Raw genomic sequence first — 17,709 nt, forward strand, 5'->3', positions numbered from 1 at the left:
CAAAACAAAATCAGGAAACAGAAGTAAGTAAAAAGATAATGACTGAGACAGAAAACAGTCTAATTAAGGATGCATTTAGAAGAATGAGGAATAGAAGATAACTGAGAGTAAGTGAAGAACCGCCATAGAGTGAAAGGATAAAGGGAGACAGAATAATATACAACAATTGAAGGAAATGGACTGAGGAAGTTATAAGGTAGACACACTAAGAGAAAAATTGAGTGAGGTGGAGTACAATGAGTGAGAAAAGAAAAAAAGTAAGTGAGCAAAAAAAGGAAAGAGAGGAGAAGACGACTAAAACAGTGGTACTGAGAGAAAATAATTTGGTGATGAAAGTAAAGAGAAGGACATTGAAAGAAAGGAAATGATGGATAGTAACGGAACCACAGTAAAAGAAATGGGATGAAGAACGATGAGAGAGGAGCAGTGAAGTTGTTGTAAAAGAAGTGATAGAAGGTAGATAAACACAAATGAAAATAACACAAGTAGAGTGAGGCACTGAGCACAGAGAAGTAGTGAACGAAAAATAGAGAGAAGAGGTCAAAAGTAAGGAGCAAACAAAGATAAGCGAGGGAGAGTGGATGTCAGAGAATGGGAATACAATTTAATTTACACAATCCAAAGTATAGAATAACTTCTACAACATGTTACATAGTTTATTTTTGCTGTTCTCAGAATATATTGAATTTCACTTAAAGCAGTGAGTTCAAATTACTCATCATATGACAGCGGGGAAAAAAAACACAATCTAAAAGATTGTGTTTTAAAAAAAACCTTATATACTGACAAATGACAAATGTACGCTAATCTTTGATTGATTTACTTTTCCTTGAGGCCAAATAGTATATCACGGAGGTCCTTTTCTCGTTGCATAGTATTTTGCTGTTCACTTAGAAATCCATTTCATCGACTTTCTACAAGAAAAGCTCCAAGAACATCTGAAATATTTTCAAAATTTTAATATACTCCTTTTTTTCAGTCATGACTCTTTACTCATTCTTGCACCTTTCGTTTTTGCCAAATACTGTCAGATGTATGAGTATATATGAGTACTCCTCCCATCTTCATAGGCCAATTACCTTTACCTAAATTTTGGCTGTAAAAACACTAGGTATGAATTTATAAAGCCAAAAGGCAAACGTTGTTTGAAAGTCAAATGAGTGTCGTTACATTGGGTCCAACCTTTAGAAGTTTTTAAATAGCATGTATAATGCCCTGATGTTGTAGAAGGACAGTCATGAAAAATAATAGCTACAGTTGCAAAGGTTCTTCCTGATATCGATAACTGAGAAGCCACGAAATTTTAATAGAAGTTGTCAATTTAGTTCCATCAGGTCTACATCGTTGGAACATTAAAATAACATAGTGACCATAATTTTGTAGAAATAATGTGGACAGCATTGCAGACTTACATTGGGTACACACCATATTGTGATCCGCTGCTTTAACTAGCTTATTGAAAGACACTGATTTGCAGTCTGGTAAAGTTAAATATATAAATCTCTCAGAGTCTATTCTAGTAGTACTTGATGAAGCACAGTTATCACAGTCATGTTGCCATTGATAAGAAAGGCCAAATAGATTTTTTTATATCTACTCCTTCATCTTGCAATACATCAAACATATACATTAAAAATTCCTGACAATCCTGCTGAATATTCTGTGAAAATTGATTTTGACCTGAACATATATCTAGAAGATTTCTAATTTCTGAAACACTTTCTATTTTTGCTCTATCACTACTACATTTGTCTAACACAGAATTCAATAAACAGCACAATGTTTGTTCCCGATTTTCAACAATCTGTCTTTGTAAATGTTGAAGAAAAGAAACAACATTAACTACTACATTAGCATAGCAGTTGACACCAGAACTGTTTTCAAACTGAAATCCAACAACATCTTCAACAGAATCCTTTTTGTTTCTCTTTACAATTACACTTTGATCTACTTTATGCCTTTTTGCTGATACCTCACTGCAATTACTCTCATTTCTTCTTTTTCGGCCTACCACACGTTTTTCAATCAGAGGATATTGAGGCAAATGTGGAGCATACTCTCTTCTTAACCTATTGTATTCTTTTACACAATCTAGATCTGCACAAATCTTTGTTTCATCACACTCAATCAAGTACAATCCTGATGAAGTTCTGACTCGTGATAATGCCACATATGCCATACCCTCTTTAAACACAGAACTTCCAATGTTCACCAAAGCGCTATCTACACTTAAACCTTGAGACTTATGAATTGTCACCGCATATGCCAACCAAATAGGAAACTGTTTTCGGCGAACATATAAGTCTTTCACGAGCAAAAATCTAGCTGAACAACGACAAATTTGTTCTATTTCATCAATGTCATCAAATTTAATTTTTAAAATTTCAATTCCATCTCTATTTTTGTAATTCACAAAACCAACAACATAACCCATTGCTCCATTTACCAGACCTCTTTCAGCATTTAAATTCCTTCTTAAAATGACACGACAATTCAAACACACATTCAGAGTCTTTTCAAAACCAGCAGTTTTAGATATAGTCTTCTCTAATGAATCCAATTTTGATTTCAAATTTTCAGACAAAATAATTGTTGCTCCCATATGCTCTATTTTATCAATAGCTTCCAGTTTCACTATCTCTTCATTTTCTAACTGCAAAATTTTGTTGTTGAACATGGAACATTCTTTCAGAGTTGGCATCAAACATATGCCAGATTTCTTCTCGTTAATTTTCTTAAAAATGTTCTCTGGAAGAATGTTTTCATTTGGGTACAAATTTGAAATTAATCGTGCATGTAAAGCTTCTTTCCCTTGCTGACTTACTTTTCCGATCCTTACATCTTGTAGAATATTTTTATAATCTTCATCCTTTGCCTGCCGCATATTTTGAAGCAGTTCTGTATATTTAAAGTTTAACCATATATTAACGTTTCCAACGCTCCCTAAGCACTTCCTGGTATCTTCATGAGTGAGTATTTTGAACACAGGTTGTCCTTTCACTGGAGTCAACTGCAGAAGATCTCCAAAAACAATAATATGTTTTACTCCAAATAAAACATCATAGTCTGTTCTAAGAATTTCTTGCATTCTCAAATGCACAAAAGCAAGCATTATATTTGACACCATGCTTACTTCATCAATGATAAGAAGTTTCATTTTCTTCAGGACTCTCGAAACTTCGGAACTCGCATCTCCAGATAGCTTGTGATACTCCAATTTGTTATCATGCTCCACTGGCAGCATCAGTAAACGATGTAAAGTAATCCCTTTAATGTTATGTGCTGCCAGCCCAGTTGGAGCGGTAACAACACAAGACAGCGGTGATTCAGTCCTTTTCTGCAGATAAATTGCAATTGCTTTAATCAGAAAACTTTTTCCAGTTCCCGCTTCTCCACTCACGTACAGTTGGACAGGCTTAAATGATGTACATGAGCACTCTTTTTTCTCATGACTGAATCCATGTTCAATCTGTTCTGTGACTTCGTCATATATCTGTTTCTGCTCAAGGTTTAGTTGTTTCACCAAATCTTCTAAGTTAACTTCATCATCTTGAGCTTGTTCCATAGCTCTTTCAACCTCATCCATGGCAGTAGCAGCTTCATTTTGGATAATTGGTCCTCCTAGTAGATCCTGACTCAATGAAGCAGAACTCTGACTGCCTTGAGAACTGTCTCTCGCAATCTCTGCAGCAATTGTGGCTTCTTGCTCTATTTCTTCATTCAACATTTGCAGATAATTTGGAAAAACAGGACATTCTATGGTATCCTTCGTTGCATTAAAGGAGTCTTCATAACAGAGAAAATCTCCAAGAAGTTCCTCTTCTTCACGCCATGGTTTAAACCGTTGCAAAAGAGCCAAATAATAAAATTCTCTTTTATCTGGATTATCACAACTCAGTTTGCGATGATTAATCAAATGACCTTTTTTCTGTTTCACTAGACATCCTTCACATCCAATGACTCCATATATTCCATTATTGATATCTTCTCTGATGTTCCTCTTATAAATATATCTTTGCAGAACTTCATAGAGACAAGCGTTCTCAAGGTGATGACTTCTATTTGGATAGTATGTATCCAACATGTTTGTCTTCAAAATATCTGTACTTTCTGGTTCTTTCTCCGCCAAATACTCTATCTCTTGTACAGATTTCAAAACTCGATTTCGTGTTGCAGCAAGACCTAGACTCACCCAAATGATGGTTCTAGATTTGGCATAGAGACTTGCTGATGACAATCGATCAAAACTCTTTTCATGTGAAATGTCCTCCCACATTTCCTTTAGTTCTGTCTTTTCTTTTTTTGTGATGTAAGACGTCACATATCGAGCCACAGCAATAGAGTTGTCCGCAACAAATTGAATATCCATGTTAGCATTCCACATGGACAAAATCACTGGGTTGTAGTCGTTGATGTACTTGGACTCTTCATCTCTTTTTAAATTGTATGTATTTTTTGGTGATTTTCTCGTCACAGTATGTCGCAGAGAAGACATCAAATTATTTACTCTTCCTTTAGAAATCACTGGTCGTGGAAAGCCGAAACGACATTTTGTGTAGAACTTGTCCTTGTTTCTGAATTTTCGACGACAGTACTTTCCACAACGATGGGATTGAAAGCGTAAAACTTGTTGCCTTAAACTGTTTTCTTCGGTAGTTTTCGGAACAGCACATGTTGAATACTCTTCAATGAAACTCATCACTGTCTCATCCGAATCTGTTCCAAATTTGGGTGCATCTTTAATCCATAACAACATATGTATGTGAGGAGCACCTCTCGCTTGATACTCCTTTCTCCAAAAGAAATCCAAAACCTCTCCAAGGGGAGGATTTTTTTTGTTGGTAATAAAAGACATCATAGCTTCAAATCTATGATTGAAATATCTGCATACATTCACTGGATCCAAAGAACACAGTTCTCCAGGTGTTTTGAATTCTATATTTTGTATATTTGCATTTGCCTCTCGTAGAAATTGAAGTAAGTCGTCCCATGCATACTCGGCACAGCTAAGAGTGAGGAACCATGTAGGAGTTCCTAAGTTTCTTAGCATACATTTCAATTCCCCATGACGACGGTACCAATACTCGTTGGTACCACGCTGACATGCCATGAGATTGATTAGATGAGACTCCAAAATATTATCTTGCAGATTCACTTTCTCCATAAAGTCCCTCGCCAAAACATTTTGTAGATGTGCTCCACTTTTCAGAATATGGTTTACTGCATAAGAAAGCCCAGACAAGTCACTTTCATACAGTAGATGAAACAAATAGGCAATGCATTGACGAAACCTTGCATCTTCAGCATATAATCTTACAGTTCGATATTCAGATGCAGGAATTTGAAGTGGTCGATCGTCATATCGTCCACCTCGACCTGTTGGAAATAGCTGTGGAAAACAACGAGCTTCCAAACTTTCTTCCGACACACTAATGGGACTTCCTTTTGCTGTTTTCATTTGAAACAATTCAATTGCATTCCCCATTACTTCTTTGGAATGCAAAGGATGAACAGTATAATGTTCATATATTTCTTCACTTCTAGACACATCAACTTTTTCAATTTGGCCGCCTGAACAATCACTGTCTTCATCTGCAGCTGTTTCCTCTGCTGCAACACATACATTTTTGTAGTACTGATTGTTTTTGACTAAATACAATGTTGCCTTTTTGACTTTTCTAATATTCACTAAATCTTGCCAGATTGTTTTACTCTTTGTTGGAACCCCATTAACTAGAATAACTAAAGGTTCCTCTTCTACTTTTTCTATACCAATTGTATCAATATTTTTTTTCAAATCTAGGGGCAAATAAACAACTCTTCCCTTTAATCCTCTCTGCAAATCTGTAGGAGGCAATTTCCCTATCTTAGGCTCCATGCGAACAATTGCCTGAAAAGGATGGACACATTGAATCAAAATAGACTCATATGTATTTAAATCCATCAATTCACGGGGAATATCTACCAACTCCAGATTATTATGAACAGCTCTAGCAGGCATTCTGTTTTGATTTAATTTATCATAACAATATTTACAAATACGCTGATCAGAACTCAAATCAAAAGAATTCTCCACCCACAAATAAGTTGCTAAATCTTTCCACTCATAATTATCCATCTTTTCACTTTTTGCATATAAATCAACTAACCTAGTCTGAATCTTATAATGAGTCCGTCGACAACACACACAAGTAAAATTCGGCCTTTCACTTGATTTCACCTTAAACGTGGTAATTTCCTTCTCAAACTTTTCTGTATTTAAAATCTGTACATTGTCTTCCACATTACCTTGAATTGCTGTCTCAATTTCTACACTGTCCTCTTTTTCACGAAAATAACAAATCTCAATTTCTTCACAAATCTTCTTCACATCTAATTCTGTTCCATGCAAAAGAGCACTGTTTAATTGTTTAAGCTTAAGTGCTGGACTTTTCGCATAATACAACATTCTCAATAATTTCCTCATTTTGGTATGATGCACTGCTAACATCCTAAAATGATGAAAAACACTCTGACAGACTTTTCTAGAAAGACAAGCCAGTGAATGGCCTTGCAAACCTGTGATTCCTCTCACTCTGCAAGGATCTAAGTCTTGCAACAACTTCACTTTCTGCTTTATACTTTTTTTTACTATATGTACGTAAGAAATTACAAAACAAATCAATTGATTCCTGTTGCACACTACAAATACTACTACACTTCCAAGTGTACACTGGACCCTTAGTACGTCTCCCTAAAACTCCATCAGATAACACCTCTTCTGGTTCTCTAGGCACAAGTTTCTCTTTTTCAATCGGACAACCGTCTTTCACTTCATACGCTCGACCACTGGTGTCAACTGCATGCACTAAATCATTCTCCTGGAAGTAACTCTCCTCATTAAAAAATGGCTCACAACTTGAACTGTGCATCCATTCTCCAGAAAAAACTTTACAAAAATTAGTCTGATTAATTACTCTTTTCCATCTACTGTTTGATTTGAAAACATCAATTGTCTTGTCCTAATTCTATTGATTATTAAAATAAATAATTTTTTCTTAACTTCAAAAGCCTGATCAACAATCTTCTCTACACTTTTCTTTTTCTTATAAAAAGCAGCTCTCTGTTTACCTTTCCTAATGTTTTTTAACAAATTTAAAACCACTCTATTGCGAAACATTCGTCTACGAATGTCTCTAAACTGATTCTGCCTTCTATTCCTATACATATTGGCCCACATGCATCAAGCATTTTTGTATTCGCAAACGGTGCGATTCCTTAAAATCGGCCGTTTGCGAATGCAAAAGTGCTTTTTGGGATGCATGAAGCAATTTTAGAATTCGTAACATGTGTGCGAATTCTAAAATTGCGGGTGCTTTTAAGAAGTCGCAGATGTGCGATTTCTTAAAAGCAATGCATCATTTTTTTAAAAAGTGAAAATTCGCAAATAGGGTGCCACATTTACCGAGTGGTTGAACCACTCGGTAAATTTGGGAAAAGTGTGTAAAATGTGTAAAATGTTTTTTTTTCAACATTCATGTTACGGACACACATGTCCTTAGGGCATGTGTGTGTGCAACATGATGCGAAAAATACATTTCAGGGGTGCATGGGGGGGTCCTTTGGACCCCCCCCCTGCACCCATGAAATTTTCTAAGTGCCACTCGCAATTTCCATTGACTCCTATGGGCCTTTTGGCCCATAGGAATCAATGGGAATTGCGAAAATTAAGTTAAGAAATCGGTATTTCTTTGGGATTCGGTAAAAATTGCGATTTTTACCGAATCCCAAAAGAATACCGAAAATATTGATGCATATCATTTTGCATTTCTTAATTTGCGATTCCTTATTTTTCGCAAATTAAGAAATGCAAAAAGACACAATGATGCATGTGGGCCATTATTCTCTCCTGCTCCAGTTTTAGGATTCTTTGAAGTTCTCTCCTTCCTTTTCAATTTTACTCTCTCATTTTCTTTTTCTACATGGTGTCCATCATTTTTTTGGGATTTACATATGTTACGTAAAAAAGACTTAGTTGTCTTACCAGGAGCTTTGTTCCTGTTTTTTGAAGTATTTGTTGTGGAAGAATGCTGTAATTCTGTTGCTGTTTTTGATTTTTCCCGGTTACGTTGTTTCTTTGTCCTTTCCTTTGTGGAAATCTTTGCTTACTCTTCAAATAACGATTTCAATCTGTGTTAAAGATAAAAGTAGCACATTATAGACCACTATTACCAAACAACAAAGCAATGTCAAAAAGCAAATGATCTATACAGGGTTACAGATCAGGTGAGGATTCTCCAGGGGTGCACAAAAGGTGAGGCCTGTATTGAAGAGTATAGTGGAAGACAACTCTGTCCACAAGTACAAAGAAGATCAGACCTATGTCTAAGTCCACTGCACTCTTATACACAGGCTTCACCACCTATGCTTCCGGAGAAAGTATTGAGTTATATAGTTATATAGAATTGTATTTTATAAAATTGTGAAGCTCCATGAGAAAGCGTTTGCCTCACTCTTATTCCTATTGTGAGGCAGGTGCAAGATTTTGCCTCAGTCTTATCCCTGCTGTGAGGCAGATGATTGTAAATAGGATCTGTGCTGTGTTTCCTAAATGTGATGTCAAAAACGATTTTGGAGAAAATGAATGGTTTTTACATTTTTGATTATAATGTGGCGCAGAGGTTTAAAAAGTGACGCATCAACCTACATGCATCAATTTTTAAATATGGAGCAAAAAGGTACTTGTTTGGGTTTTCCTGGGGAGCGTAGGTGGTGAAGCTTGTGTCTAAGAGTGCAGTGGACTAGGCTTCCTGAAGCATATCCCTGTCTGCATTCTTAGAGACAGGTGTCAATTTGACTCTTTACAATGATGTTACCTGTGTTTTAAATCAGTGTAGGAAGCATATTGAGTTTGTTTGCATAGAGGAATTGTATTTTGTAAAATTGTGAAGCTCCATGAGAAAGCGTTTGCCTCAGTCTTATTCCTGTTGTGAGGCAGGTGCAAGATTTTGCCTCAGTCTTATCCCTGCTGTGAGGCAGATGATTGTAAATAGGATCTGTGCTGTGTTTCCTAAATGTGATATCAAAAACAAATTTAGGGAAAATAAATGGTTTTTACATTTTTGAGTATAATGTGGCGCAGAGGTTTAAAAAGTTACGCATCTACCTACATGCGTCAATTTTTAAATATGGGGCAAAAAGGTACTTGTTTGGGTTTTCCTGGGGAGCGTAGGTGGTGAGGCTTGTGTCTAAGAGTGCAGTGGACTAGGCTTCCTGAAGCATATCCCTGTCTGCATTCTTAGACACAGGTGTTAATTTGACTCTTTACAATGATGTTACCTGTGTTTTAAATCAGTGTAGGAAGCATATTGAGTTTGTTTGCATAGAGGAATTGTATTTTGTAAAATAGTGAAGCTCCATGTGAAAGCGTTTACCTCAGTCTTATTCCTGTTGTGAGGCAGGTGCAAGATTTTGCCTTAGTCTTATCCCTGCTGTGAGGCAGATGATTGTAAATAGGATATCTGCTGTGTTTCCTAAATTTGATGTCAAAAACGATTTTGGGGAAAATAAATTGTTTTTACATTTTTGAGTATAATGTGGCGCAAAGGTTTAAAAAATGACGCATACATGCGTCAATTTTTAAATATGGGGCAAAAAGGTACTTGTTTGGGCTTTCCTGGGGAGCGTAGGTGGTGAGGCTTGTGTCTAAGAGTGCAGTGGACTAGGCTTCATGAAGCCTATCTCTGCTGCATTCTTAGACACAGGTATCAATTTGACTCTTTACAATGATGTTACCTGTGTTTTAACTCAGTGTAGGAAACATATTGAGTTTGTTTGCATAGAGTAATTATATTTTGTAAAATTGTGAAGCTCTATGTGAAAGCGTTTGCCTCAGTCTTATTCCTGTTGTGAGACAGGTGCAATATTTTGCCTCAAAACACCTGTGTCTAAGAATGCAGCAGAGATAGGCTTCATGAAGCCTAGTCCACTGCACTCTTAGACACAAGCCTCACCACCTACGCTCCCCAGGAAAACCCAAACAAGTACCTTTTTGCTCCATATTTAAAAATTGATGCATGTAGGTAGATGCGTCACTTCTTAAACCTCTGCGCCACATTATAATCAAAAATGTAAAAACCATTCATTTTCTCCAAAATCGTTTTTGACATCACATTTAGGAAACACAGCACAGATCCTATTTACAATCATCTGCCTCACAGCAGGGATAAGACTGAGGCAAAATCTTGCACCTGCCTCACAACAGGGATAAGACTGAGGCAAACACTTTCTCAAGGAGCTTCATAATTTTACAAAATACAATTCCTCTATGCAAACAAACTCAATATGCTTCCTACACTGATTTAAAACACAGCTAACATCATTGTAAAGAGTCAAATTGACACCTGTGTCTAAGAATGCAGACAGGGATATGCTTCATGAAGCCTAGTCCACTGCACACTTAGATACAAGCCTCACCACCTAGGCTCCCCAGGAAAGCCCAAACATGTACCTTTTTTCACCATATTTAAAAAGTGACGCATGTATGCGTCACTTTTTAAACCTCTGCGCCACATTATACTCAAAAATGTAAAAACAATTTATTTTCCCCAAAATCGTCTTTGACATCACATTTAGGAAACGCAGCACAGATCATATTTACAACCATCTGCCTCACAGCAGGCATAAGACTGAGGCAAAATCTTGCACCTGCCTCACAACAGGAATAAGACTGAGGCAAACGCTTTCACATGGAGCTTCACAATTTTACAAAATACGCTTCCTCTATGCAAACAAACTCAATATGCTTCCTACATTGATTTAAAAAACAGGTAACATCATTGTAAAGAGTCAAATTGACACCTGCGTCTAAGAATGCAGACAGGTATATGCTTCATGAAGCCTAGTCCACTGCACTCTTAGACACAAGCTTCACCACCTACGCTCCCCAGGAAAACCCAAACAAGTACCTTTTTGCCCCATATTTAAAAATTGATGCATATAGGTAGATGCGTCACTTTTTAAACCGCTGCGCCACATTATACTCAAAAATGTAAAAACAATTTATTTTCCCCAAAATCGTTTTTGACATCACATTTAGGAAACACAGCACAGATCATATTTACAACCATCTGCCTCACAGCAGGCATAAGACTGAGGCAAAATCTTGCACCTGCCTCACAACAGGAATAAGACTGAGGCAAACGCTTTCACATGGAGCTTCACAATTTTACAAAATACGCTTCCTCTATGCAAACAAACTCAATATGCTTCCTACATTGATTTAAAACACAGGTAACATCATTGTAAAGAGTCAAATTGACACCTGCGTCTAAGAATGCAGACAGGTATATGCTTCATGAAGCCTAGTCCACTGCACTCTTAGACACAAGCTTCACCACCTACGCTCCCCAGGAAAACCCAAACAAGTACCTTTTTGCCCCATATTTAAAAATTGATGCATATAGGTAGATGCGTCACTTTTTAAACCGCTGCGCCACATTATACTCAAAAATGTAAAAACAATCTATTTTCCCCAAAATCGTTTTTGACATCACATTTAGGAAACACAGCACAGATCCTATTTACAATCATCTGCCTCACAGCAGGGATAAGACTGAGGCAAAATCTTGCACCTGCCTCACAACAGGAATAAGACTGAGGCAAACGCTTTCTCATGGAGATTCACAATTTTACAAAATACAATTCCTCTATGCAAACAAACTCAATATGCTTCCTACACTGTTTTAAAACACAGCTAACATTATTCTAAAGAGTCAAATTGACACCTGTGTCTAAGAATGCAGACAGGGATATGCTTCATGAAGCCTAGTCCACTGCACACTAAGACACAAGCCTCACCACCTAGGCTCCCCAGGAAAGCCCAAACATGTACCTTTTTTCCCCATATTTAAAAAGTGACACATGTATGCGTCATTTTTTAAACCTTTGCGCCACATTATACTCAAAAATTTAAAATCCATTTATTTTCCCCAAAATCGTTTTTGACATCACATTTAGGAAACACAGCACAGATCATATTTACAACCATCTGCCTCACAGCAGGGATAAGACTGAGGCAAAATCTTGCACCTGCCTCACAACAGGAATAAGACTGAGGCAAACGCTTTCACATGAAGCTTCACAATTTTACAAAATACAATTCCTCTATGCAAACAAACTCAATATGCTTCCTACACTGAGTTAACACAGGTAACATCATTGTAAAGAATCAAATGTATTTCTATTAAACATGCACACATTCTTTATTCCTTTTAAAAAATGTAAAAACTATTTATTTTCCCCAAAATCGTTTTTTTACATCACATTTACAAAACACAGCACAGGTCCTATGTAGAAGCATTCCATGTCACGACTAAAACTTCACAATTTTACAAAATACAATTAACGCTTTCACATGAAGCTTCACAATTTTACAAAATACAATTCCTCTATGCAAACAAACTCAATATGCTTCCTACACTGAGTTAACACAGGTAACATCATTGTAAAGACTCAAATGTATTTCTATTGAACATGCACACATTCTTTACTCCATTTAAAAAATGTAAAAACTATTTATTTTCCCCAAAATCGTTTTTTACATCACATTTACAAAACACAGCACAGGTCCTATGTAGAAGCATTCCATGTCACGACTAAAACTTCACAATTTTACAAAATACAATTACTCTATGCAGTAAAAACTTTTTACCAAGCATTATCAAAAAGCATGACACAAACCAACATTAAAAAACCACAATTTACTTCCAAATCTTCTCCATAGAGTATACAAGTCTCTATGTATATTAAATGAATCTTAACTCACCTTTACAAATATTTTAGGAGATTCAGAACAGTGTCAGATACACACACCAATATTTCTTTAGCAGAGCAAAAGGTATGTTCTCCAGACACTGCAAACCATAAAGGCACAGAAAACCTCTAATTCTACACACATATTGCTCATGGTAACCAATCAAATCTCTTCCCTCTGTATTTTCAAACCAACACCCTTCCCCCCTCAGCCCTTTCTACCTGTTACCATAGCAACTCCCTCCCCACTGACCTGCCAGGGTTAAAAGTTTATTCTACAATGTTGCAAATCACCTCTGCAAGGATGTTTGACCTGCAAATACACCAGCTTATCTGGTGTAAGGTTTCTTTAAATGACTTTTTTTAACCATCCAAATTACTTCTTACACAGAACACAACCATGCACCCTAACTTTCAGTTTTCACCTATCTCATTCTACCAATCATTGCTTGTGATTCAAGAGCACTGAAACACCGCAGGTTTTTTTTTGCAAACTCCTATTATTCCAACTGCCATTTCTTTTCCACACTTCATCTAACTGCACCAGAATCTCCTCTGACCATGTATTCTGTCTGGATTATTGGACATAGCTATATCCACTGGGCTCAAAGGTATGCTAGTACCAGAAATTTACACAACCTTGATTTATCAAACGTGAACATAAAATGGATTGGCCACAGAGGATTAAAATGTCACCAATTGATTCCATTGGTGAAAACCTTTTTACATTTGCCACACCCTGACCTGTTAATTGTGCACTGTGGAGGAAATGACTTGGGCACTTTGACTGGGGTAGGTCTTGAAATGCTTTTAAAGGACACCTTTGATCATTTGATGGCACTTGGGCACTTTGACTGGGGTAGGTCTGGAAATGCTTTTAAAGGACACCTTTGATCATTTGATGGCACTTTTTCCACAAACTGCCTTGGTATATTCCAATATATGCCAAAGACAGAAATGGAAGTGGTCCAATCAATTTTTTCCACAATTTGAGAAAGCACGGAAACATGTAAATAAATCTGTTTCTGCTTACATGAGAGACTAGGGAATGGGTTCAATATACAATAATAACTTACGTTACAACATGGAAGATATCTACAGGGGAGATGGTGTGCACTTTTCTGATGAGGGGAATAGAATATTCCTCCTGAATTTAAGACTGTGCATTGGTACCTACCTGTAGGTACCTAAATCAGCCACAGAACCCAAAAGCCCTTTTCAGGGCTACCCTATCTCTGATCACTCCAAATGATTATCTTTTTTTAACTTTTTTCACTATTTTTCACCATAGTACGCTCCCTGGTACGCTCCGTGCGCACCCCGCGAAAAATTATTTTTTTTTGTTTCTTTTTGCCTATTTGGGCCTCCTAAGACCCCCTCAAAAAACATAGAGGGTCAAGGAGTGCCTACGATGCCCCCTTATACCCATTTCCAACGTTGTTTGTCCTCCATTTTCTGTCTCAAATCTACCAAAACACAAAATGGAGGACTCCCATAGCGCTTACCGGTACGCGTACCGGAGCGCATACCGGGCAGCGCTCCCCTAAAAAATTTCGAAAGTTAATTTACCTAAAAATCACTGGAGACACTTTCACCACATATAGAATAGCTCATACTACATACCAGTCCCTACCATTTTCCCAAATAAAGTGGAATTCCATTGAGCCATTTGGCCTGTAGCCCTGTCTAAATATCCTGAGGTAAATTACATAACAAAAACACATCTGAAGTGTTAGAATTGACAACCAATTAAAATGTTACTTTCATTTTCTATTTTTTTTTCCTGACATTTGATTGGTTATGTACATGAATATAAATGAAAAATGAGAGGGAAACACGGCCATTTTGACTACAACTACCTGAGGTACATCTTGAAAGGATTTTCGTATTTTGTCTTCTTCACCTCTCTGTAAAGTAAGTTGATAATTTGTAAGGGGCACTTTAAGTTATTTTTTAAAAACATTTTCTGATAGTTATTTACTGTCCCTCTGCTATAGTTATAGATAGAGATAGGCTCCTCTGTTATATTTATAAATTGACTTAGGCTTCTCTGTTATAATTATGAATGTACTTACGCTTCTTCACAGGCACTTTTTTATATTTCTACTTTCCTGCCTGTTACCATACATTGCCCAAAGTTAACTTCACTATTAAAAAAATCAAAACTACCTGTCTGAACTTAAACCCAACAGTGCCATATTTCTACTGATTTTTTTTTATGCAAATTTCAGCACAAAAATGGAAGGAGAACAGAACATTTCCTTTGAAATTGTCCTAGAGATGAACAATGAGGAAATCATTGAACCCTTTGACTTGGAATTCATGGATGAATCACAGGACCATGAACTTCTACAATGTGTAGAATCTGTGGATTTGTTAATTCAATATGAGGAAGTTTCTGACAGTCAAATGTTGGAAGTTATGTTCACTCAACAAGAGAACATTTCGGACAGTCAAATGTTAGACGTTCTATTAAATTTTGAAAAAGAATCAGAAAAATAAATTTATATTTAATAATCAAAAATTGTACGAGACATTATTCATTATTATATGTAATTCATAAACTAGTACCAAATTGATTATAATATAAAGTCAGACTTATAGTATACTGTGCAACGTATTTGTGTTACATAGTAATTTTGCTCATAGTTACTTCCTTTCTCCCACTATATTATCTCCAATGTGTATTTGACATCTCTTTTTTATCTCCTGCCTCCATGTTGTTTCTGCTTCCCTGACAGACTATGGTATAGATTCCATATACCACAATAACTTCTGTAACAACATGCAAATTATCTACAGAGGAGACGGTGTACATTGACTTTAAGACTCAGCATTGGTACCTACATGTTGGTACTTAAAACACCCAAACAACACAACAACTCTATTCAGAGATACCCTACCTCTAAGCACTTTAAATTATTATTTTAGTGTTTCACTGAGTTTTCCCCATGTGTAGGCGTGGGGAGGTGTGTGTGGGGGATGTGCGGGGGATGTGCGGGGGTGTCTGTGAGGTGTGTATGTGTGTGTGTGTGTGTCTGGGGGGATGAGGTGTATAGGTGTGTGGGGTATGTGGATGTGGGTGGGGATATGGGTATGTAAGGTGTGTGTGTGGGTGTGAGTGTGTGGGGTGTTTAGGTGTAGGTGGGAGTGTGGGTGTGTGAGGTGTGTGTGGGGTGTGTGTGGGTGTGGGAGGTATGTGTGTAGGATGTGTATGTATGTGTGGGATGTGTGGATGTGTCTGTGAGTTGTCTCTGTGTATGTGGGGGGGGATGTGTGTGTGGGATGTGTAGAGTGTGTCTGTGAGATATCTGTGTGTGTGTGCATGTGTGTGTGTGTGTGGTGGAAGGGGGGTGAGGTGTGTGAGTGTGGGTGTGTGGGATGTGGGTGTGGGTGTGGATGTGTAAGGTGTCGATGTGGGGTGTTTGAGTGGGGGTGGAGGTGTGCGTGTGTGAAGTGTGTGTGGGGAGTGTGTGGGTGTGTGGGTATGGGGTTCTGTGCATGTGGGTGTGTGTGGGACACACTTGTAGGTACCTAAAACAGCCACAGAACCCAAAAGCTCTTTTCAGAGCTACCCTACCTGTAATCACTCAAAATGATTATTTTACACTAATATTTTCACTATTTTTCACCTAAGTACGCTCCCTGGTACGCTCCCCTGTGTGCGTACAGGGCGCTCCCCCCGCGAAAATTGAAAAAAAAAAATTTGTTCCACGGGACCCTTTTATGGCCCCCACATCAAACCTAGGGGGCCAGGGGGGGTGTACCCTGCCCCCTTTTGCTCATTTCCCCCTTTGATTTTTGCCACCTCTTCTTGTATCTCAATCCTACCGAGACACAAGATGGCGGCCGCTGCTGACTGTTTCGAATGTTTACAGACACCTGAGAACCAATCAGCTTGCCGTGCGCAAGTCGCGTGGCGCGCCCGGAGCGCTTCCCGGTACGCGCTCCAGGGCGCGCTTACAGATATATACATTTTTTTAAACCTAAATCACTCAAAATCCTCTGGAGCACATATCTTGAGACATAGCAAAGGCACATCGGACTACCACTCCCTACAATTTTGCCAAGTTTGGTGAAAATCCATTCAGCCGTTCGAGCTAAAAGTGCGACAGACCGCCCTATGGAAATTAACATGGGGAAAGCACGTTTTGGGACCCCCCTTTTATCTCAGCTTCACAATTTTACAAAATACAATTACTCTATGCAGTAAAAACTTTTTACCAAGCATTATCAAAAAGCATGACACAAACCAACATTAAAAAACCACAATTTGCTTCCAAATCTTCTCCATAGAGTATACAAGTCTCTATGTATATTAAATGAATCTTAACTCACCTTTACAAATATTTTAGGAGATTCAGAACAGTGTCAGATACACACACCAATATTTCTTTAGCAGAGCAAAAGGTATGTTCTCCAGACACTGCAAACCATAAAGGCACAAAAAACCTCTAATTCTACACACATATTGCTCATGGTAACCAATCAAATCTCTTCCCTCTGTATTTTCAAACCAACACCCTTCCCCCCCTCAGCCCTTTCTACCTGTTACCATAGCAACTCCCTCCCCACTGACCTGCCAGGGTTAAAAGTTTATTCTACAATGTTGCAAATCACCTCTGCAAGGATGTTTGACCTGCAAATACACCAGCTTATCTGGTGTAAGGTTTCTTTAAATGACTTTTTTTTAACCATCCAAATTACTTCTTACACAGAACACAACCATGCACCCTAACTTTCAGTTTTCACCTATCTCATTCTACCAATCATTGCTTGTGATTCAAGAGCACTGAAACTCCACAGTTTTTTTTTACAAACTCCTATTATTCCAACTGCCATTTCTTTTCCACACTTCATCTAACTGCACCAGAATCTCCTCTGACCATGTATTCTGTCTGGATTATTGGACATAGC

The 17,709-nt window shown here is 37.6% G+C and overlaps 1 protein-coding gene across 4 annotated transcripts in view; it reads left to right on the top strand.

Annotated features, from left to right (window-relative positions):
- Positions 1-17,709, top strand: part of PDIA2 (protein disulfide isomerase family A member 2) — a 1,068,054-nt gene that overhangs the window by 240,520 nt on the left and 809,825 nt on the right. The window lies entirely within an intron of this gene.

Source organism: Lissotriton helveticus, chromosome 10 (genome assembly GCF_964261635.1).
Source record: "Lissotriton helveticus chromosome 10, aLisHel1.1, whole genome shotgun sequence".
NCBI classification, from domain to species: domain Eukaryota; kingdom Metazoa; phylum Chordata; class Amphibia; order Caudata; family Salamandridae; genus Lissotriton; species Lissotriton helveticus.